Raw genomic sequence first — 23,476 nt, 5'->3', positions numbered from 1 at the left:
GTATACAAGATAGCTAAGATAATTGTACTACTACTTTCTATTGGATTATTGAAAGGAACAGTTAATGTTTAATTGTTTGATCAATCTTACATGCCTATATCTGGTTATCTGAGTAACCAAACTGAATACAACAAGATGTAATACAACAATCATTGTTAATTTCCCACCACATTTTTTGAAATTCTGAATCATTTTTAGTGGTTTTCTATTGTTTTATGTCTTTGTATTTGTAAATTTATTTTTGTTCTTTTCTCTTTAAAATAAAAACAAAAAACAGAAGTTGGATGAAAGCAAGGCACACATCAAATTTTACATATCCATGTCCAGCACCCCAGACAGGTTGTGGTGAGATGTGAGCTCTAAAGAGCTTGGACATCCCTGGCCCTATGGCCTTGCTAGTTGCAGCCCACATGGCCTCTCTCTTGGTAGGCTCTGATAGCTGCCTACAGTTTTATTCAACATGCATTCCACAGTCCTAGCATTTCCATCTGAAACCTTCAGCTTCACTCTCACAACTTCACATAATGCCCTCTCAGGGGCTCTTGACAAGGACTGTGATTCTGCAAAACATTTTTCCCTTCCCTACCAAATCTTCTGAAATCTAGGTTAAAATCCTTATGATCCCATAACTCTTACATGCCTGAAAAACCAGCACCATATGGATGACGTCAAGGTATGACACCAGCTTGAGTAGGAGGAAGACCCTTTTGGACCATGGCTGCAGTGACCTCTGAGTGCCTGAATAGGTGAACTTGTGGAAATACTTCTCTGAGCCTATACATCCTTGAAGGAGCAAGAGTGCCCTGAACCTCTCTTCTCAGAGCAAACTTTTTCAAAGTTTATCTTTTTCCACCCCTGAAACTGCAATAGCTTTTAGGTGGAGTCTGATCCATTTCTGAGATGTCTTCAAGCCATTTTCTTATCATCCTGATGCAAAATACTTGGCTTCTTTTTAATTCTAATCTCTTCAGTAAACACATTCTTCTTTGTCCCAATTTTACAATCCCTTCTTCTCTAGCCAAGTTTCACCTCAATGCTTTTTAGCCCTGATTCTCACTGTAAATATTGCTGAATGCAGCCCAGCAGTATTCCTTCCAAAGCCTGAACATTGGGTTACTTTGAAATTTCCCCCACCAAATTATTTAGTCTGCTACACTTAATCGCAGTCTCCCACAAAGACTCAGGATAGGCAAAATGTAGACAAACTTTCTGCCAGAGCATAACACACATGGACTGTACTCCAACTAACTGCTAATGGAGTCCTTGTTGCCAACTGAAACCTGAACACGGCCTTTATTGTCTGCTTTCCTATCAGCGTTCTGGGTCCTCTGAGCCCTGAGCACTATGGCACAGGAAGCTACTCACAACATTCTATGGTTCCTCTAACCTGCAACTACAAACTTTTTTAAACACCTCTTACAAATTAGTTCCAAAGACTTCTGAACTACACAGTCAGGCACAATCACCCTAATGACCCCACTCTTGGTACCAATTTTTGGTATTAATCATCTTTACTGCCACTGAGACAAAATATCTGACAAAACAGAAAAGAGAAGTGATATATTTTGCTTCATAGTTTTAGTGGGTTCAGTCCATGTCCTGCTGGCTCCAAGGAAGAAATGGCATGGTGAAACTGCATGACAGAGGAAAGTTGCTTGCCCCATGGAAACCATGAAGCACACAGAGAATGGGGAGAAGAAAACACCCTTCCAGGTCACATCCCCAGTGGCTTATCTCTTCCAATTAGCTCTGAATATATGAGACTGTGGGGGAGAGACATTTTAGATCTAAGCCATAACAATCTTTACAGTGAATATAATTCCTGTGTAACTACGGGGGTTGAATTGAATTGAGTTTGCTGACAAAATATGATATTTTAAATCAATTTAATCAAAATTTATCCTTATTCTTTGCAGTTTTCTTAACTTCTTCAGACCTGAGCTCTTTTCATAGATACCTGAAACACTCATAAATCCATAAACTTTGTGCTGCAAGAACTCATAATCAAAAGGCCTTAAGTTAATAGCTATTCCTGTGAGATGAGGCTGGGGAAGAAAGAAAGAAATAGATGGAGGGAGGGAGGGGGCAAAAAGGGGAGGAAAGAAAAGGGAGGGGGAAAAGAAAAGGAGAGAAAAAGGAACAGGGAGGGAAGATGAGAGAAAGGATAGAGGGAAAGGAAAAAAGACTGACTTCCTAATGTCCCCTAAAGTGAAAATGCAATTGATCTGCTTTCTCTTCCAGTACTAAGATCATGGATTAAGACCATCCATGAATCATTTTATCAACAGTCATTTGTTTATTCACTTATACAATGAAGAGATGACTTTTTCCACCTGCTAAGGACTCATCTCCACATTGAGCTCTGGTAGCTTCATGATGAATAAGACCCTGTCCCCACCCTTAGGAATCTCCCAGTTTTCCTAATCTTGTACGTGACTTTACATACATTACCTTTGAGAGAAGAAAGCTGGCTCATGCTCAGAGAGCCTAACATCATCAAAAATGACTAGATGCTTACCAGATTTTTAAGTGCCTTGAGAACAATTCACTTCCTCAACTGGCTTCTTTCCCATTTTTTGTACAATTTACATACAATGAAATGCACAGATTTATAAGAAGAGGAGTTGTTCGCTCATGCCCCTTCCCAATAACACCCCCAAAAGGAGTAGCCCCTGCCCTGATTTATTACAGAGCAGTTTTACCTGTTCCAGAAGTTCACAAATGTGGAATCAGAGGTGGAAACTTTTGTGTCTGGTTTCTTTTGCTCAGCATGATTTTTTTTTTACATTTGCTCATATTATGTGTATCACTAATCTGTTTATTTTTATTACAGAGTTATATTCTATTGTATAAATAGACCATCACTTTTTACCCATTCTCCTGTTAATGAATATTTGAACAGTTTCCAGGGTAAGTTCATTGTGATTAAAGCTGAAATTATTTTTATAAAAGATTTTTATAAATATATGTTTTCATTTCTCCTAGATAAATACCAAGAAACAGAATCACTAGGTCACAGATTAGATGTTTATTTAACTCTTTAAGGAACCACCAATATCTTTTTCATAGTGGCTATGTCCTTTATATCCCCACCACAAGTTCTGCGTGGTCCCTACCCTCTTCAACATTTAGACTTATCTTTTCTATCTTTTTACTCTAAATGTTCTGGAAACACAGCTCAGGAGACTTAAATTTTTATAGAAGTGCTTAATCTATACCATGAAGAAATACTTCTGGGAGCCTCTGAAGTATGCCATTTGTAGATTTGTGGGTGTCCATTTGCAAAACCAATTCCTAAGAAGCACTGGGGCTTACCAGAGTATCAGATGGGGCCAGGCCTAGAATGCAGTCCACAGACTGCTTCCCCAGGGTCAAAAGACAGTGGGAAGGATAGTCACAGGCTCTAGTGGGAGTCTCTTTGATTAGGGCCTATTTGAGATGTGCTTCATTGGGATTAATGCTGGCAGAGACTGAGAATAATAAAAGAGCTCCTCCACTAGCACACTCATGGACATTCCTCCTAGTGTAGGCTGCTCTACAGAAATGAACATGACAAAGCCACTTTTTCCCCAAATTGCATTCAATTCCAATCCTCCTCTAAAAATTTTAGTATAGTACTAGAGCAAGCCATGACTTTCAAATACAGATATATCTTGATCAGTAAAGACCCAAAATGCCCCCCTAATAAAATGGACCCTACAAGACCTGTCTCGATAAAGACCTCTTTTCTCTCCTGTCAAAGGGCCAAGTTCTGTACTATCCAATATGGAGCTATAAGCCACATATGGCCATGGACCACTTGATGTGTGGCTGGTTGGAACTGAGATATGCTGACAGTATGAAATGCATACAGAAGTTACACTGAGAATGAAGAAAGGAAAGTATGAGATCTCATTGATAATTTTATATTAATTAATTTTATATTTATTATGTACTTAAATGGTAGTATTTTAGATAATCAGGTTAAATAGAATATATTTTAAAATTAATGGCTCCTGTTTCTTTTCTAATCTAACTACTATAAAATTTTAAATAATATAAATGCCTTGCATTATATTTTTATTGTATTTTCTGAGCTAGCTTATTCCATTCTATATGGACATGTCTCCCAAAATTCAGGCCTGCTCAGTGTGGTCACTATAGTAGCCCAGTACATCAGATCCTGAAGTCCCTCCACTTACAGGAACTTCACAGGATCTACAAGATCAGTTTTAAAGACTTTGTGGTCTGACCAGATTAACAGATCTGAGCTGGTTGCTGCATGTCAGGAGCCCCAGCCCACCACAAGCCTCAAAAGTGACCAGCATCCTTGTACTAAAAATGATGAAGAGTTTCCCAGCAGCCAGTAGTATCTGATGCTGAAACTGATCTCTCAAGGGCTAGGCACTTAGGAGCAGTAGCCAGCTATTCTGGCTTGCTGGGGACTGTTTGAAGGAGTTTCTGAGAAGCCAGACTTTCAGTTTTTAGAACCAAACAGGCCCAGGCAAACCAAAACGAGTGTTCACACTAGACCTAAGCATGCCCATGAGGCCTGCTTTTTAGGGGTCCTACCTAGAATGTCAACTGTGCCTCCCACCACCAACCAAGCATTGAGGTGTTTCGGGGACAGGCAGGGCAGATATAAAAGTTCTGACTACGACAGGCCACATCTGCTAGTGCCTTCCCTGAATCAGGTGAAAACCAAAATTGTTAAGCCACACCCACTGAGGTGGGAGGAGACAGAGAATAGGGAGCCCTTGGGCTGTAATTGGGATCAAACTCCTCCAAGGAGCTGTCGTGTATGTGACTGATCAGCTCACTTCCCTCACTTCCTGGGGTGGAGTCAGGGTGGAGAGTCTGTCTGACTCATTTCTCAGGCCATAGGCCTCTCTGCTCATCCCCAGACTGGGGACCTACCCACCCCACCTCTTTCTGCTATGTTGTCAGCCACAGGCCATGCCCCTCGACAGGGCATGGAGGGGTGGTTGGGGCAAGTTTCCTGGGCCGAATTGAGGAAAGTGTTGTCTGTCGCAAGCTTTGGCTCTAACCTAGACATAACTGACCTTGCAATCAGAAATCGCTCATCTCCTTTTAATGTATACCAGTGTCTTCAACTCTCAGTCACTCCTGGAGGGGAGGGCATGGGAACAGAAACTCATGCTGTTCTATTTCACTATGGATTTGGAGACTGGCAAGGCTGAGATCCAGGTGAAGAGATAAAACAGAGCGTCATTCATCTGTTTGGGTATTCACTGTGCCTCTGTACACACCAGACGCTAAGGTATTGCTGAAACACTGTAATAAAATTCTTCCTTCATGGTGCTACAGTCCAGGGGGGCAGCAAATGATAAATGAATCATTTAGAAAATGTGAGAAGAGTTATGATAGGAAGCCGGGTGTGAAGGTTCATGCCTGTAATCCCAGTACTCAGGAGTATGAGGTAGAAGGGTAGCAAGTTCCAGGCCAAGCTGGGCTATATAGTGAGACCCCCTCCTCCAAAACACAAGGTTATGGAAGAAGACCTGGGTGCTTTGTAAACATATATCCTGAATTTATCCCTATCTGTGCAATCATGGAGAACTTCCCAGGGGGAATCAACATGAAGACCCAGAGATGAAGAACAGTTAACACAGGTCTCAGAGTACACACTGGGCTGCACCCAGTTGGATGTATTCTAAGACCTGGAACAGAGACCAGAAAGGAAGGATCCAATGGACCCAGACGCAGTGAACAGGATATCATCTCAAGAAGAAGAACAGAGCTGAGATCAAGAGCTTGGACTCTCAGTCCACCCACCCCAAATTTGAATTTCAGGACCACTCACAATTTCTACACCACATCTTTGAATCTCAATTTTTTCATCTATAAAATGAGTATAGATAGTACCCATTTCATAAAGTTGTAAGAATTTTAAAAGACAACACATGCACAGAATTTAGGGTGGTGTGTGGCATAGGCAAGGAAGAGCAGGGTGACATAAAAAAGAATTGAGGCATGCTATGTACATGTACCAAATCCCCATGATGAATGTAATCATTATGTACTGCAAACATGTACTAATAAAAATTAAAAATTCAAGTAAAAAGTGAGATTTTCTGCTTTAATTTATTAATATGACAGTGAGGAAAGATAAAACGTGCTGTGGGAACCAATTCTCACCTGTCATTATCTTACGGTAACAATTATTCAAAAGAAACTCTGAAATTGGCAAAACGCCACATGAGTCTCAAGGAAGAAATATTGGAGCTGAGCCTGAAAGGGTGGATGTTTGACTTGCAGAGAAAGAGTATGCAGAAAGCCAGGAAGACCAGAATGGGTGGAGCATTGTGGGAGCGGTCCTAGAGCACCAGGGGACAAAGAGATGGCAGACAACCAGACCAAAGGGCTGGGTGAGATGGTGCAGGAAGACCCAGAAGGCCATGCTAAGGAGTGCTACCTTCCACCAACGGACATTAAAGTTCTGGGAGATGGCCAACAACTTGTTGCAGTTTGTGGTGGTAGAAGAAATTTTGCCTGGGAAAGGGAAACAGGAGGCCAGGCCACAAACAGGCAGCTGATTTAAGTATTTGAAATACTATATGTTGTCTCTAGGCCCACACTTTGACACAGTCTAATTTTTTTGCCTGGAAATCTAACACATTTGCCTTCCAAAATTTTGTCAAGTCATTCCTTCATTCAACTGATATTTCTTAAGCTTTTATTCTAGGTGAACCCAGTAACCCCTGTTTTTAATGAAATCAGTGATCTAGTGCAAGGGTGACCAAACTTTTTCTGTAAAGTACCTGAAAGTAACTATTTCAGTCTTTGCACATCATGGAGTCTCCAGGACAACACTGCCACTGCAAAGCAAAATCTCTTATGCCCTCCATGTAAATGACTCTGTTGTGTTTCAGTAAAACTTTATATATAAAACAGGAGAGAGGTGGTTGTGAGTACAGCTCAGTGAAAAGAGGACCTGCATGAGGCTCTGGGATTGATCCCTGGCACACATACACACTCAGGCACACAAACTCAAAAAACACAGCCACATTTTAAATAGGAAAAGAAACTGATGAAATTAATTTTAGGGATATATTTTATGTAATGTCATCTATCTAAAATATTATTTAAATATGTAATCAATAGAAAAAATATTAAAATATTTTCCAGTTTTTATATGAAATCTTTGAAATCTGGTACATATTTCACACTTAGAATACAGCTCAATTTGTACTGGCCGTGTTTGAAGCATTTGATAGCTTCGTGGGGCCAGTGACCACCACACTGAACAGCACAGGTCTGGCAGAGAAGTGAGAGTCTTGCCTGAGATGGGGCAAGACGAAAGAGCATGGAGCAGTCTGGCTTGGGCTGACAGCATGAATCAATGACTACTCAAATCCAGCTTGGTTACTTGCTTGCTGATTAATTTTGAGCATGATTCTTACCAATGTGGGTCTTTTAGGCCCAAGGTATCAAACGAGATGTTGGCTTCAACCCTTAGGTTCCTACCAGTTCTACAGTGTAGAGATTCCAGATTCAGGGTTGAGGAGATGGGATCATCAAGTTGGTCTTTCTTTATCCAAATCACCTTCAATGATGATCTTGGAATGATTAACTTGCAGATTCCCGTGTGAATCCCCACTGACCACCCTTCCACTCTTCCAAGGGCTTTTTAAGGATGCATGTATGCTCCTGATGGGTTGGAGAATGTACATACAGGTAGGGATGGGATAGAAGAACTGCCCTTCTGTGGAGGAGGTGTACCTATACAGGTGATACGTGTATACACACAAGCACATGAGTGCATATACATATGTATGTACCAGCCATACATATTTTACAGGTACACACACACACACACACACAAAATGCACTCATAGGCACTTATACTTGCACACACACAGGCACACATGTACAGAGGTGACAGCTGTGATCTCCAGCCGATCAGGAAGCAGGTTGTGGGAACAAAAATAGACTACCTGAGTCAGAGGATGAGTCAGATTGTTCTGGAGAGCCTCACAAGGGAACAGCAGGAGGGGCTGCTGGTAGGGAAGGAAGCCAGGTCCCTGAGGGAAGGAGCAAATGAGCATATTTCCAAGGCAGGAGTGGGGTCCACCAATTCACCAGCTTGTGTCCTGAAGGACAGCCTATGCCAGGGGGTACAAAATGGAGGAAAATTAGGAAGGGAACACGTGCTCTGAGACACATGAAGCTCCTACAGCTACCTGCCATCCATGGAGGCTCAGCCTCAGACTTTCTCCCCATGCTAGCTTAGTCTGCTGAAAGTGGGGTATAGATAGCTCATGCTGAACTGGGGAAACTGAGGAAGCAGCAATGCTGGGTATCCTATTTGCCCCAAGGTTGGGTAGATAGGGTCAGCTTCCCATGTCAGAGCCTACACAGGTACCTACAGAGAGTTACTGATAGAGTGTACATCTGTGTGATTATATCTTCCTCAAGCATATGGCCAGTGGTGGTGATTTTCTATGCCACTACATGGGGTTCTCAGAGCTCCAGATAGATCCCCAAACCATCAGATCCAGGTGGCACATGTGACAGAATCTGGTGGAAGACAGGATGAGTATACCCCCAGGAGGAGACAAGAGCCAGACAAGGTGGGGCTAGCCTAGGATGATCAGCATCAGGAGCCAGACCCAAGCTATGCAGCAGGAGTGAAAACTGAGTATCATGACAAAATGCAGTGAGGTCTCTGGAATAGTCCCCACGCTGTAGTGCTGGGTTTTATGTACCTCCTGGCTGATATACTCATGGCTTGAAACAAAAACTAAGCTATCCATAGTCAGTACTGATTCCAAGACCCAGGGTAAGGGAAATCATGAAACCAGTACAGATGACCCAGCCATGGGTAGAAGAATCTAAGTGAGCAGAAATGGCCCTGCCACATCATCCCTCATCTGCCAGTTCCACACTCAATGCATTCACATCACCCTCAAGTGACCCAGTCTTAGTTTGAATTCCCTTGAAAGCATGACCTGAGACAAGGACTTTGGCACAGGTAGCTAACATGGGAAGTGATCCCAGGAAGCAGAAAGGAGGAAAGATGATGAAAAAGATAGGGAAAGGAGAAAAGACAAATATATCAAGGTCAGTACAACAGGTAGAGTGGGCTTGAGTATACCAGGGCCTCTCTCTAGGAGTTATAAAGAGAGATAGCAGAATTTTCTATCTGAAAAGCAGGAGGCTTGGGCTTCTATCCACGAGGTTCCATGGTCTCAAGATTCAAGGTTTCCCCTAGAAGAGTTAACTTCCTGACACTCCTCGTCCCCCGAGGTTCTGGAGAAGCCATGAAGCAGAATGTGCAGAGATGTGAAGTTCATGAAGGTGCAGTCAAGCTGTGTGCTCCTCCAACAGCTGGGTACCACTGCTGCAGGTAGAACCAGGAGTGGGCACCTGAATCACCTCCTCCTCCCTCTTATGGCTTCCTGCTGCTCTTCTGTAAAGTGTAAAATGGCGTTGAGTAGTCTGGCCCCTGCCAGCTTTTCCAACCTCACCTCTCTCTCCTCTTTCCATTACTCATCATGGTCATAGCTCCATGTACTCATAAGCAACCATGTTGGTTTTCTTTCCCTTCCCAGAAGTGGAAGCATTTGCCCTTATTTATCCCTATGCTTGAGACTTCATGCCTCTAGTTACAAGTCCACTCATTCTCCTCTTCACTCTAGGCAAAAATATCTCTCCTTAGAGAGTTCTCCCTTGACGGATCTACTGAAAGTCAAATTCCCTCTGTTCTCTCATATCACAGTACAGTGCTTATAAATGTTAACAATTAGTCCTTAAAGAAAAAAAGAAAGCCTTAATTTGCTGCATTTGTCAGTTCTCATGGTATAAATATTTCCATTTTGGGGCTGGGGATTTAGCTCAGCAGCACAGCGCCTGCCTGGCAAGAGCAAAGTCATGAGTTTGATTCCAGGTACAGGAAAAAAAAAAATTCCATCTCAGTCAATTCCAAACTAGTAATTGTAAGTCACTGAATGCAGAGCTGGAGAGAGAAGAACAGTAACTCATTACTGTGTCATTTCCAGAATATAGAGAGAATCAGAGCAAATAAACATAAGGGCATAAATAGTGGTCAAATAATTAGGAAGTAATGTTTTCCCTTTGATTTTAATATAATTTACTTAATTATAAATTTATATAATTTAGTTATTTAAAATCCCTATGTATGCCAGCTGGCTCATAAAGCCCCTGAATATTTAACGGTTGTCTTTCTGAAGTTGACATGATTTAGCCCCAGTTCATATCACCATGTTCTGTCCCTCCGTGCACCTTGTAAAATGTGTAATTATTTTTCTCCTTGCTTTATTGTTGCTAACACTTTTTAATGTGGGTTCCACGATGTTGGAAGCTGTGACTAATTTATTTTCAGGTGTATCCTTAGAGCCCAGTACAAAGTTTAGCCTGCAATAGGAACCCAATGAATATTTGTTGAATGAATGCATTGATGCATGAATGCATGAATGAATGGGTAAATGAGATCAGTGGACGTCATAGGGTTGGGCATCTCTGCTGAGAATTGAAAAGGGAACACTCACCTTGAATAATCCACCTTAAATTCCAAAAGGCTTGTTGGGGTGCTGGTGACAGGGTGTGAGGACAGGTCTCAAAGAAGCAGGACAGCCTGGAAATTCCAAGTAGGAGAGGTTAGAAAGTTGTAGGGATGGTGAATCTGCAGTCATTCTTGAAGGCTCTTGAGCTCCCAGGAATGGCCTCTGCCAGGGCTTTATCCTCTCTCTGCACAACTTAGTGGACTCACTGGGTGGGACTGTCAGACACATCTAGAGCCAAAAACAAGTGATCTCTCTCACAAACTTCCATGCACAGGCCTTGAGTGGGGGCATTGGACAGTGACCTGGATTCAAAGGTTTGCCTGGTCTCCTCTGGTATATCCAGGATCCCAGCCACTCGTGACCCCCAGGAAAGCTGCATCCTGCAGCAAGGGGGTGCAAGGACCTGGACGAAGAGCAAGCCCAGGATCGTGGGCTCTGCAGTATGCATCCTACCTTCTGTCAGCCCCCTCCACCCTGGGAGCCTGCTGCTCTAACCCACAGGAATGCCTAGCTTTACCTGTCTTTCGGTAGTGCCTGCCTGGGGAGATACAGAGTATGCTTGTGGCATGAACGAGCCAATGAGTAAGGCAGCTTCCCAGCACAGCAAATGTGAATCAGCAGCATTTCCCATTCAGGCCAGTCACAGGCCTGGCACTGGAAAGAGCACATAGGTGCCAGGACAGCTCTGCCCCTCAAGCCACCCAGGATAGTGGCCAGGAACCCAGCCCCAAAGTCAGCCAGACTGGAGCCACACCCAGCTCTGCCACTCTCTAGCTTGAGCCCTCGTTTCCTTGATTGTAAAATGGAGAAAAATCACAATAGCTTTACCATACCAGGTGGCTGGGAGAGGTAAATGAAACGATACAAGTGAGGGGCTTCCAAATTTCGTGAAACAACCAACGAACTCAAAAGATTTGTCTTTAACGTGTGAATATTTATACAGCAATTTCTTTGTGACAGAACTCTCCAAGCACTTTATCAATACAAATTCATGTAATACCTTACTTATACTGAGGTTTTTGCACCACACTGCCTCTTGTTGTGTATGTGGATGGGGTCCCCCATAGGTACTTAATTTGGATTTTTACTATTACTTTTATGGAATATGTTTTTGTTCTCAGCCTCAATATTCTTTTCTGTAAAATGGGACATTGTGTTAAGTGGTCTCCAATACAATGTTTCTATTGCTATGGATCTCTTGTTTCCTGTCTCTTCATTCATACCAGCAATCAGACCTTTCTACATCCCCAGCCACACAGTGGATTCCTGCTGCAAGGACTTGACCCGCGAGACTGGGCTGAGGAGGCTACCCCTACCCCAACTCCCTCCACAGCCTCTATTGCTAGGACACTATGGGAATGGTGGCCACCTTGGCCAACTACAGGGCTGTGAACCTCACAGCCATTCTTATCCCCCTCTACAGTTCATGATATTAACACTGAGCTCACCTTCCCATTAGAGAGCGTCCTGAGAAATCAGCATTGTAAGATGAAAATCCCAGCACTACAACTCCATTTATTCTTCAGCCTTTCTACTGTGTGCCAAAGGGAAAATAAACAAATAAGCAAACAAGTTCCTTTCAGAAAACATGGAACTGTGAAGAGCTTAAAGGAGGCTAAAAAGGCAAAGTGTAGCTGGGGTAGTGAGTAGTTAGGTGGGGCTTTACGGTGGAATGCAGGCAGAATGGTGGCAAAGCCAACCAGTGGATGGGGTGGGCAGTGGGGACAGGGCTCACCTGTTTAAGAGACTGGCTTGAGCAGATGGAGTTCAGAGATCAGCAAAGGAAGGCGAGGCAGGTCAGGAAGCACCTGACAGGTTACAGAAAGAGGCAATGAAGGCCCCTTTAACTTTCAACAAACATTTTATTTGCCTGTACACAAGACCTTTTACATAACTTATGAGGCCTAGCACAAAGTGAAAATGAAGGCCCCTTGTTTTAAAATTTTATTAAGAGTTTCTGAAGGTCTTCCTAGGCTAAAGGGACACTGGAGACTTGAGGGACTTCAAACACAAGGCCGCATTTGCCTATGGCGTGCGTTGAGTGTGCAAAAGCAGGAGGCTAAAAGGCTGTACTGAAAATCTCCATAAAGCAGAGCAGCTTGGGGGCAGGTTCATGGTGCCAAGGAAACAAAGATTAGAGGTGAAGACGTGCTGATGGGGGTGGAGGGCCACAACTGGCTCTGTGTGGAGTGTGCTGAAGAGACAAGGCCCAGAACTACGTGAGCCAGGGGAGGTCAGATTGAGATGTGCAGCTTCCGTCCTGTGTGTCCAAGGAAGAGAGCTTGAGTTCTAGCTGGGAAGAGGGCTTGAGTTCTAGATGGGAAAAGGTACCGTCATCTAAAGCTTCTACAAGTTGTGAAGCACCAAGTTCTCTGTTTAAGCAAAAGTAACAAGTCATGCCAAAGGACAAGCTGGTTAAAACCAAAAACCAAGAGAGTGAAAAAAGCATATAACAGGGGATAACTCAGGTATTGAAGAGTTGGGGTTAAAAAGTTTTAAATAACTATAATTTAAAAAATTGTTTTGGTAGCAGGAATTGAACTCAGGAATAAATACTTTTAAAAGGAAGAAAAGACGGAGAAAGTAGGGTTTTTTTTCTTTCAAAATTCTTGGGAATTTTACCAGTGTAATTTTTATCACTGTACTTTTATCAGTGTAATTTTTTAAGCAAGTGGAAATTCCAGAACTGAAATTTAGAAAAAAATGTCCTTTCCTTTGATTATGATGGAATATTTGAAACTTTGTAACATAAACTTTACACTGTACTTGAAAAACAAAGAATTTCAAGATGGCCTTGGGCCTCTGCATGTGGCCCTGCCTAGGAAACTAGTCCTGACCACATAAAACTATGTTGGCAAGGCATTAACAAAGCTTTCTTGAATGTGACAAATATGTTACAAAGGCCTAAAATAAGTCAGTCCTTGGGAAAATGAAAAAAATGAATGATCCAACTAAGAAAGCCATTTTGCCCTTACTGTGTCCTTTTGATTCTCTTTATACACTACAAAGTCAAAGGACTGTATCACCTTCACATATTTCCTGCTGGTCTTATCTGCAAGTTCAGACTATCACTGAGTAGACTTGATTCCTTACTACTAATGGAAACATATATTGCACATATGCCTTATGCCTAGGATGTGCATTATTTCACCCAATCCTCCTGCCACCACCACCCCCAATAAGAACCATGCAAGGAAGGAAAGTAGAAGATGAGAAAATTATCTCAAAGAAGAGAATTAACTTTTCCAAATGCACTCTGTATAAAAATAATTAACAGAGTTAAACATTTAAACTCAGTTCTCCTTGAGTCCACAGTCCCCTTTGTAAGTGCACAACCCTGCCTCACATGTGTTGTCCATTCATACCACTACTGCTCAGACTAAGCATTCAGATACACCATTCCATAAACTTGAAGGTAGATAATGTCTGTGTCTAAGGAGTGGGTGTGGTGACACCTGGCTATTCAAGAAGCCAAGGAATGAGGAGTGCAATTTGAAGCCCAGTCTGGACAGTTAGCAGGAACCTGTCTCAAAATAAAATTTAAAAAGGAAGGGAGGATGTATCTCAGAGGTACAACACTTGCCCAGCATGCATCAGGCCCTTGGCTCAGTCCCCAAGACCACAAATAATAATAATGTCTGATTATCTACTATATACCAAGCCCTCCACAGAGCTCTCCACATAAATTTTCTCCCTTTTTTTTTTCCTATTCCTTGTGTATACAGTACTATTCTCCCACTTTCCTAATAGTCAGGCTGATATTCAGAAAGGTTAGCTAATTTGTCTAACTTCTCCCAGCCAATCATCATGGAACTGGTGATCCAGCCCATCTCAGTGGCCCCAGAGCCTTGGTTCCTCCCTCTGTTCCCTACTACTGCTGCCCTCCCACCAAGGCCATGCACAGGCCTTGCTGCTATACTAGGATACTCATTTTCCTTTTGGAAAGGTCAGAGTGCAGAAGTCCAAGGAGCTTAGCCCAGGGAGACTGTCTGAGGCTTTGACCTGGTGTCAACATCAGGACTGAAAGTTGCTTCATGCCTGGCCCAAGAGGAACAGGAAAGTCTGACTTCTCCCCTAACCATGGGAAAGAGTTCCTTTTCTAAAAACAGCAAGGCCAGAACATGATTGTGGCATGTCAGGGCCCTTTTTGCCACAGTCTTTCCCTTTGCTTTGGCCCTTTGGCTAACAGGAAAGACTATCTTGAAAGAGGAAGATTCACTCACTCTTGGTTTTCTAACTAAGGAGCTGAGAGACTTCCCTAAAGAAAAACACCAGGCAGCAAGGTTCTGGGCCAGGCCTGGCGCAGGAAGGCTGTGTCCTCCTCTGAGTGCAGGCTTGCAGGAACATCCGCTCTGAACTCAGCTTCACTCTGGTCCTCCCCAAAAGGAGACATCACTGCCTCCTCATAGAGTCCCTGCTCCCAAACCACAGAAAAGCTGAGAAGCCAGGTAAAACAGCAGCTCAGGTTTGGAGGCCTGTACCAGTCCCTGTTCTGCTCTGAGGTAGTGGACCTTGGTGCTGGGCACAGCTGTGTCTTGGAGAACTCACCAGAAATCCCACAACAGCACAGTCATTAAGTGTGGGACCTGAGCTAACCACTAACAACTTTGGCTCTGCTAATCCCTATTTGCCTAAATTAAATTATATAATCTGTATTTTTTAAAAAACAGATACAAACAAGGGAATAGAATAGTTACAAATGAGACTACCTCTTGGTCTCAGGGAGAGTCAGAAAGGCGGATAAGGGAAGTTGCAGACACCACATTCAAGGATGCAGAATAACCAAACATAGAGTCCCTGCTGGATTTCTGAATCTAGGATCTAAGTGTCCTAAAAGAACTACCAGAATTTCCCTATTCTCACGTTCTTAATGCTGATTTGTCTCACATCTCTAGTATAAGTCTATTTTGAGCCCTGAGAACTCCAAAAATGCCTACCTATTGCTTTTACAATGAAATCTTCCAAATGCTCAGATCCCAATCCTTTCCCTTAAAACCCCTGTAAAAGACTCTTACACTTAAGAAGGCAAAGGAAAAATCCAAATACAGTCAACTTTGTATTCTTTGTGAGGAATCTTTTCTTTCCTTGGTATTTATAATTATCAAAATAAATTGCCTTTAGAATTGAAATTTTTGCTAGAATATATTTTAGACGAAATTCTCTTTTAGATTTTCTCTTTACTTGGGATGTTATGTCTTTTCATTTTGCAAACTCAGATATGTATGTATGTACATACATACCTTAGACATATGTACAAACACTTGTTGAATATTTAGGTCCTTCTTCCAGGCATTTTTAAATATTAACTCCTGAAACTCATTACCATGAAACCCATTATCATAAAATGATTAACGTCATAGCTAAAATGGATGTTAAGTCAGGGTGCTGACTGTCTGTCCAGGTTGGGAGCCTTTCCCACTAGGTAACCATGGACATGCTACTCAAGATCTATGAGGTTCAGTTTCCTCATCTGTAAGATGAGAGTAGTACTGATGCCTACCTCATTGGGTGATTATGAAAATTAGATGAGATAAAACAACAACACATCTAAGTTGTATAATAAATTCAGCAAATTTGCAGCATACAATCAACATACAAAAATCAGCTGAATTTCTACACACTAATCATGAACAGTCCAAAAAGGAAATTATAACTATGATTCTGTTTACAATGGCATCAAAAAGAATTAACCAAGGAAATACAAGACTTGCACACTGAAAAACCCTAAAATATTGCTGAAAGTAACTGAAGGAGACACAAATGAAAAGACAGCCTATCTATGCTCATGCATAGAAGACCTAAAATAGTTAGTAGGTCAATTGTTAATCAAAGCAATCTACAGATTCAATACAATCCCTATGGAAATCCTAATGGCATTTTTATTGAGAAAGGAAAACCGATCCTAAAATTTATGTGGAATTTGAAGGGGCCTTCAATAGGCAAAACACCTTAAAAATGAAAAACAAATTTGGAGGGCTCATATTTCTTGACTTTAAAACTGGTTTTAAAGCTACAGTAATCAAAACAGTGTGATACTGGTATAAAGACAGACATATAGGCCAATGGAATAAAATAAAGAGGCATGTGTGCAGACAAAGTCCCTTTGGCAAGGGTTCTAAGAGCACTTATTGAGGAAAAGAGAGTCTGTTCAACAATGTTGATGGGAAAACAGGATGTCTACATGGAAAAAAATGATGTTTGACCCTTACCTCACACCATATATAAAAATTAACTAAAAATGGATTGAAGAGCTAAACACAGGATCTAAAACTCACAAAAGAAACATAAGAAAACACTTCATAACACTGGATTTGGCAGTTGTTTCTTGGATATGACACCAAAAGTGTAGGCAACAAAAGCAAAAATAAATAAATAAGACCATATCAAAATTAAAAGCTTCTGCGTATAAAAAGGACAAAATCAAAGTTTAAGGCAATGGGTGCAAATTACCTTGATTAAATAATGCAATATATAAATTGCAATATCATATTGTACCTCATAAATATAATTACTATGTCAATAAAAATATAAAATATTTTGAAAAACAGATTTATATATTGATGAAACACAAAAATCTTACACATAGTTTTTGAAAGACACAATCAAAAAAAAAGGCAACCTACTAAATGGGAGAAAATATTTACAAATCCTATGTCTGATAAAAGATAAATAACAGAATATATAAAGAACTTCTACCACTCAACAAAAAATAAATAACCTGATTTAAAATGGGCAAAGGACTTACACAGACATCTCTTGAAAAATAATCATAAACAAAGGGCCAAAAGCATATGAAGAAATGTTGAGCATTACTAATCACTAGGAAAATGCAAATCAAAATTACAATGCAATTTCAGTCCACACCCATTACAATGGCTGCAACCAAAAAAAGCAGAAAGTAATGAGTGCTGTGAAGGATGTGGAGATATTGAAACCCTTGTACACTGTTGGTGGGAGTGTAAAATGGCATGACTTATGAAAAGCTATATGACTAGTCCTCAAAAAAATGAAAAACAGAATTATCATCTGATCCAGCAATCCTACTTCTTGGTATATATTCAAAAGAATGAAAAGCAATATCCCAAAGAACTATTTTCATACTCAGGTTCAAAGTAGCATTATAAACAATAGTGAAGTCTGAGTAACACAACTGTCTATCAACAAATGACTAGATAAGCAAAACATAGTCCATGCATAAAATGGGATATTTATTCAGTCTTAAAAAGGAAAGAAATTCTGACATGTGCTGCACTAAGAATGAACCTACAGGACATTATGCTAAGTGAAATAATCCAGCCATAAGAACAAAAATAATTCATGATTCCACTTACATGAAGAAATCTCAAGCAGTCAAATTGGTAGAGACAGAAAATAGGATGGTGACTACCAGAGGTTGTGGGGAGGGGAGAGTGGGAAGTTGTCTAATGGGTATAGAGTTTCAGTTTTGCAAAATGACAAAGTTCTGGAGATCTGTTACACAACTATGTGAACGTGCTTAATGTTACTGTACACTTAAAAATGGTTAACACTGAACATTTCATGTTGCATGATTCTTACCCCAAAGAATAAAATACTACATCTGGCACATAATAGGGGCACTACAAAGGCTGAATTTTAGTATGAATTCCCTTCAGTAACTAAGAAAATAGGAGTTTTGATAGATTCAGAAACTGGTCTTAAATCATACCACTAGTAAGTAGTGGTGTGAAGATTCCAACCCAATCTTTCTAAATGCAGAACCCATACCTTTAACTCTCAGAGTACTACCCTCACACCTAGTGCCTGTCTGGCGTGGAGCAGACTGTGAAAAGAAAGAACTTACCACTGAGGATAGGACAGCCATAGGTCACTTCTCCACTCAAGCTTGTGGATCAGTAAGGTTTGGCTCCTCTCACTGGCAAGGCTTACTGTCCCAGAAGCCACATGAGTCATCACATACACACACACACACACACACACACACACACACACACACACACACGAGATCACAAGATTCCCTCTTTACTACTGACTATATGTCCTTTAGATTTCCTACTGTGAGAAACTGAGCCTTCTGCTTCTGACAGACAAGAATCAGACCATAAAATGATGAAAACCACCCTCAGGATCTAGCTGAACATGATTCCCAGCAACAACAGTAGAACAAACAAGTGCAAAATTAAATCTGTCAGTCCCTCCCAGAAGAGATAAAGAAGAAAACAGATACCTACACTTACTGAGGTATTGAATCTTGTATGCACAAAGGGTATCATAGAAGCATGGAAAGGTAAGCAAGGAACATATGCTGAAGGTGTCAGGGAAGAGCTCCTGGAGGGGTTAACACAGGCACTGGATCTTGAGGGATGTATAGGAATTGGGGGAGGGCAACAAAGACAAAGAGGTCTGAAGGATGTGGTGGGACAGGTTAAAGAACAGTCCATCGTTTGCATTATCACTTCGTTAATTCAAGAAATTCAGTGAATGTCAAATTAACGCAAAAGCTAGATCTCATCTCTCAAAAGTGTAGCACACTGCCCAGAAGACCTAACACCACCCTGGATACATATGGGTGCTAAAGGAACTCCTAGCGAACTGACTAATTCCACCTATGCTGTACTTCGGCCTAATCTTACTTAGGAATTGACTAGAGGTGTAGCTCAGTCATACAGCACATGCTTAACATACATGAGGCTGCACGTCCCACCCAAGCACCAGAAGGGAAAGAAAAGATCCCAGCCTTGCCCAGAAACTACTCTGCAGAACAGCCAAAGTATAGAAGGCCAGGTCAGCACAGCTGCCTTCATCTACACCTGGCCTGAGCCATGGCTCCAAACTGTCAGGAACAGAAGCTCCCCAGGCATCCAGGAATGACACAAAACTGCTTCTTTTCAAAAACGAAAAGCGCCCAAGATCGAGCATGCAGAATGCTTGTGCAGCTATAATCTTGGCAAACATCTGCCACCTTTGTGTGGCAAACGCAATCTCTTTAGAATACTGCCTTTGATTTCAGGGAAAGACAAATCAGTCCGCACGTTTTGTTCTGAATGCGTCTCATCACAGGAGGAAATTTTCAGCAGCTTGGAATTTTGAATGTATGAAAAATGGATTTTTTTTAAACAAAGAGTTCACGATAAAGAATCAACAAGGTTCCTGAAAGAGATGAAACCAGTTCTCTATTCCTGTCCCTTTTCCCTCTTACATATCATCTTTTTCTGGGTTCCTTGAGCTGAGTTTCTTCTATGAGACTCATGTACATGGCCACTTTGAGACGGAAGCAGCAGCTCTCCTGCCTTTGTAGGAGGCATCAGGGCTGCCAGTGGCCTGAGTCACCACTCTACATAGAGAGTTGCAGAATTAGCCACTGACTCTTCTCTCTTGGTGTCGGCACTCACCAACAGTGTTTGCAAACCACAGGAACAGAGAGGTTTGCCCTGCTGGGGAGTATGTCTTTGATGTTGCCCTCACCTTCTCAGCCCAGCAATAAGGGCTTGGTATAGCTGCCCTAGAAGCAGCAGATATAGACAAACAGCTCATGCCTAGTGCTCAGGCATGAGCACCAGGCTGATCAAGATACAATTTCTCTCTGCTCTGTCTTCTAGCTGTCAATCCTGAGTGAGCATTTCCCTCCTCCTGGGTGTCAGGTTCACTGTCAATAAAACGGGCAACAGTAAAGCCCCCCTCAGTGTCAGGCATCAGTAGGGGAATGTGGGTATAGCTGACTCTCAAACAGCAAAGTATAGTGGAAATGGAGGGTGATCAACTGTCCAAGCTTGCCTAGGACTAACTGAAGGATTTTCTGGGATGTGAGACTTTCAGGAGAGTCCCAGACAAACCAAGAGTGTTGGTCATCCTGTCTTCTAAATCTAGCACAGCCTTACTATTGTAGGAATAAGGACCCAGTTATCAAGGGGTGGAATGCATTCTCTGGAAACATATACAGACTGATTCATTACACAAAATATTCCAGGAACTTTATGAGATCTTTAATCAAGAGGCTTCTAATTCTAATTTAGTCCTCCATCAGCACTGCAGAGTTCAGTAAAACTTATATAATAGGATGATGGCCGGCAACCTCACCAAAATTGATTTCAACTTTACACCTGTTTTGTAAATATCTGCATCACCTCACTTTTGCTCTCTAACAGGCCACCCATAAACTTAATAGCTTAAAATAGCTGTCATGTCTTTAGCTCATGATCCTGCAGACCAAGAGTTTGGGTCAGATTCTGGTAACCAGTGCTTAGCTATGCAGAGGTATAGCATTTTGGGCAGCTGCTTGGTCAGCTGGGGCCTGGCTGGTGGAGGATGGCCTTGGCTGGAAGGGTTTGTTTTGCCTTCCCAAGACCTCTCATCATCCAGCAGTCTACCTGTTCCCATAACAGCTGTTCACAAGAAAACCGACTGTCTCAGAGCACCAGGCCTCTTAAGACCTAGACCCAAAAATGGGTACAACATCACTTCCATCACAGTCTGTGGGCCAGAAAGCTAATCATAGGACCAGCCCTGGTTTATGGGGTGGGAAACAAGGCCTCACCTTTTGATAACAGGAGCTTTAAAGAGATAGGTCAGCTACGCAAAGACACAGAAGAGGATAGAGAACTGAAGCATTTTTTTGCAATTTAGAGTTGCTTCTAATTTATTTCATAAGTCACATAAGCAAGGTATTTTCATAGCTATAACAGTCTACTGTTGTATTGCTATCCCTCCAGTCATTTAAGCCAGAAACCTCAGATACGCCCCCCCACCGCCTCTTTCCTGCTCCTTCCATATCCAATCAGCTGCCAGAACCTGCCACCTCTGCCATCTACATATACACCACATTGTTTCCCTTCCTTCCAGACCCATTTCTGGCCCTGACTCCAGGGACTCCAGTTGCACTTTAGGATTATGTTATCAGCCTCCTAATCATGTTCCTTGCCTCCAGCCTCACTGTCTCTAATCCACTGTCTTCCATGTAGCCAAGGTATCTTTCTAAAGCTTCCATTTGAGCATGCCCCTCCTTTGCACTACTGTACAGCCTTTGTAGCCCTTTACTTGCTGCAAACTCCTATCTGTCAGAGTCTCTCTGTTCTCATCTCCTAACAATACCCCTACCAAGTCAAATGTGTTCTGGGAACAGTGAACAAGCTGGCTTTTTCTAAACCTGTCATACTTTTTCATGCTTTTGAAAATGCAGTTCAACCTTCTGTGATATTTCCCAAAACCCAGATATCTGTTAGCAGTCAGAGCTATCCTCACCTGAATGTCTAAAGTAATGTCCATTTGTCCATTTTGTTTCCATGATTGAATCTCCCTAAGGATTGTAGATATCATTCATTGGTCAATACTCTAATTGGTGAAAATCACGACAATGAAATCAGCTGATAAAAGAAATCAAACTTATAGTTTGCATAATGAAAAGAGATACGCTATTTACAGTTCTTAGGTTTTGAAAATAGCTATAATGTTACCTAGGGTAAGCCATGGATGGCAGAATTGATTTCTGAACTTGTGGTATGTGTCACCCACCTAAGCCCATAAAAGAGAGGTTTGAAAGTCAGTGATCCCCATCCTCATTCTGGCCTGAGTCTCAATCCACTTCCCATGGGTAACTGCAACATCTTCTCCACTGAACTCTTTCTCTTTGTCTCCAACCACCTGCTCTCCACCTGCTAGAGTAATCTTTTCATGTAACAAATCAGTCCAATCAGTTCCCTGGGCAGTTTATTCCCCCTGCTTTAACAACTTCAGTATCTTCCCAACATTCTTAGGGCAAAATTTCTCATAGTCTACAAAGGCCTACCTGATCTGGCCTCTGTGGCCTCCATAATTTTATCTTCTATCAGTCTTCCATTGGCTGTCTGAGCCAATACCCTGACCTTCCTTCTATGCCTCAAAAATGCATCCTTAGGACCCAGCCCATTGCTGACTCCACAGCTGACTCCATTCTCCATTCTCCACTTGTCCTTTTCAGGACTGGCCAGTTCATCCATCTGGTATACCTCAAATGCCATTCTTTAGGGAGAATTTCCCTAGTGTCATCAAAAATTACTTTGTTATTTGTTTCCTTGACTATGACCTATTCCTCCAAATGGAATGAAATCTTCATGGGAACTGAGACCTCATGTCTTATTCCATGTGTATCCTGAGCATCAAAAGCTTTATGCTCAATAAAGCCTGACTACATGAATCAATAAATAAACAAATGACACTATTAAAAGTGATCAAAACAGATGTGTAGTATTGATCAGATTAGAATAAAGATAGATACAACCTCCAATTTAATAGACCTCTTCCTGTCACTTCTATATGAGAGAGATAGAACTTTCTCAGGCCCAGGCTTAGAGATTTGTCTCTAAGAGGGAACACTGCCTCAGGGCCTATGTGAAGCCCTTTCAACCTGGCATTTTTTTTAACCTCCTTTACAGAAGTAATAAATAGAATCAAGTTTACCTCTTATTGGAAAGATCACATTTTCTCACTCAAAAAACCTTACTATGGAAGAAGGGAATCCAAGTGCCTTTACCATGGCCTGACCAAAGTTGATGGAAAAGAAATTAAACTGGGAAAAGTAAGTGAGTTACAAAATTGGTTCTCTAGAGACCACAAAGTTGGAGAGCCGCGCATATCCATTTTCTTACTGCTCAACATCTACACAATATGATTGAAAAATATGGTCAATTATCAGGTTAATAATATCCCTTAGTTATTGTGGGCTGAACAGGTACACAATCTCCTGAGCAAGTGTACTACCACAAAGGCTAAATAAAAAGAGGTAAAGGGCTCCAGGAGGACCAAAGCCCTCTAACAGAATTCTCTTGGAACTAAAACCAAGACCATCTGTGGGTGGCTCATACTCACTTAGTAAGAAGAAGGGTGGGGAATACTCCACAAGGGCAGAACTACTGCAGGACTTCTTCAAGTAAGGTATTAAATTGATCCACCTATGAGTGAGATACCTGAGGCTATAGTCTTTATGTAGATGAGGTTAG

The 23,476-nt window shown here is 41.7% G+C and overlaps 1 long non-coding RNA gene across 3 annotated transcripts in view; it reads right to left on the bottom strand.

The window, feature by feature from the left end:
* Positions 1-18,434, bottom strand: part of LOC106149394 — a 39,702-nt gene extending 21,268 nt beyond the window's left edge. For all 3 annotated transcript variants that reach the window (XR_001235549.1, XR_001235550.1, XR_001235548.1), the window contains exons 1-5: positions 18,349-18,434; positions 12,262-12,334; positions 11,975-12,060; positions 10,512-10,597; positions 7,938-9,412 (exon numbers count right to left, since the gene is read on the bottom strand). This is a non-coding gene — a long non-coding RNA (uncharacterized LOC106149394). The remainder of the gene's footprint in view (positions 1-7,937; positions 9,413-10,511; positions 10,598-11,974; positions 12,061-12,261; positions 12,335-18,348) is intronic.
* Positions 18,435-23,476: the final 5,042 nt, after the last annotated feature.

This window comes from Chinchilla lanigera, unplaced genomic scaffold, assembly GCF_000276665.1.
Source record: "Chinchilla lanigera isolate Chin_1 unplaced genomic scaffold, ChiLan1.0 scaffold00044, whole genome shotgun sequence".
In the NCBI taxonomy this organism is placed as follows: domain Eukaryota; kingdom Metazoa; phylum Chordata; class Mammalia; order Rodentia; family Chinchillidae; genus Chinchilla; species Chinchilla lanigera.
The sequence above is the reverse complement of the archived record's forward strand: the minus strand, read 5'-3'. Positions and strand labels throughout refer to the sequence as shown.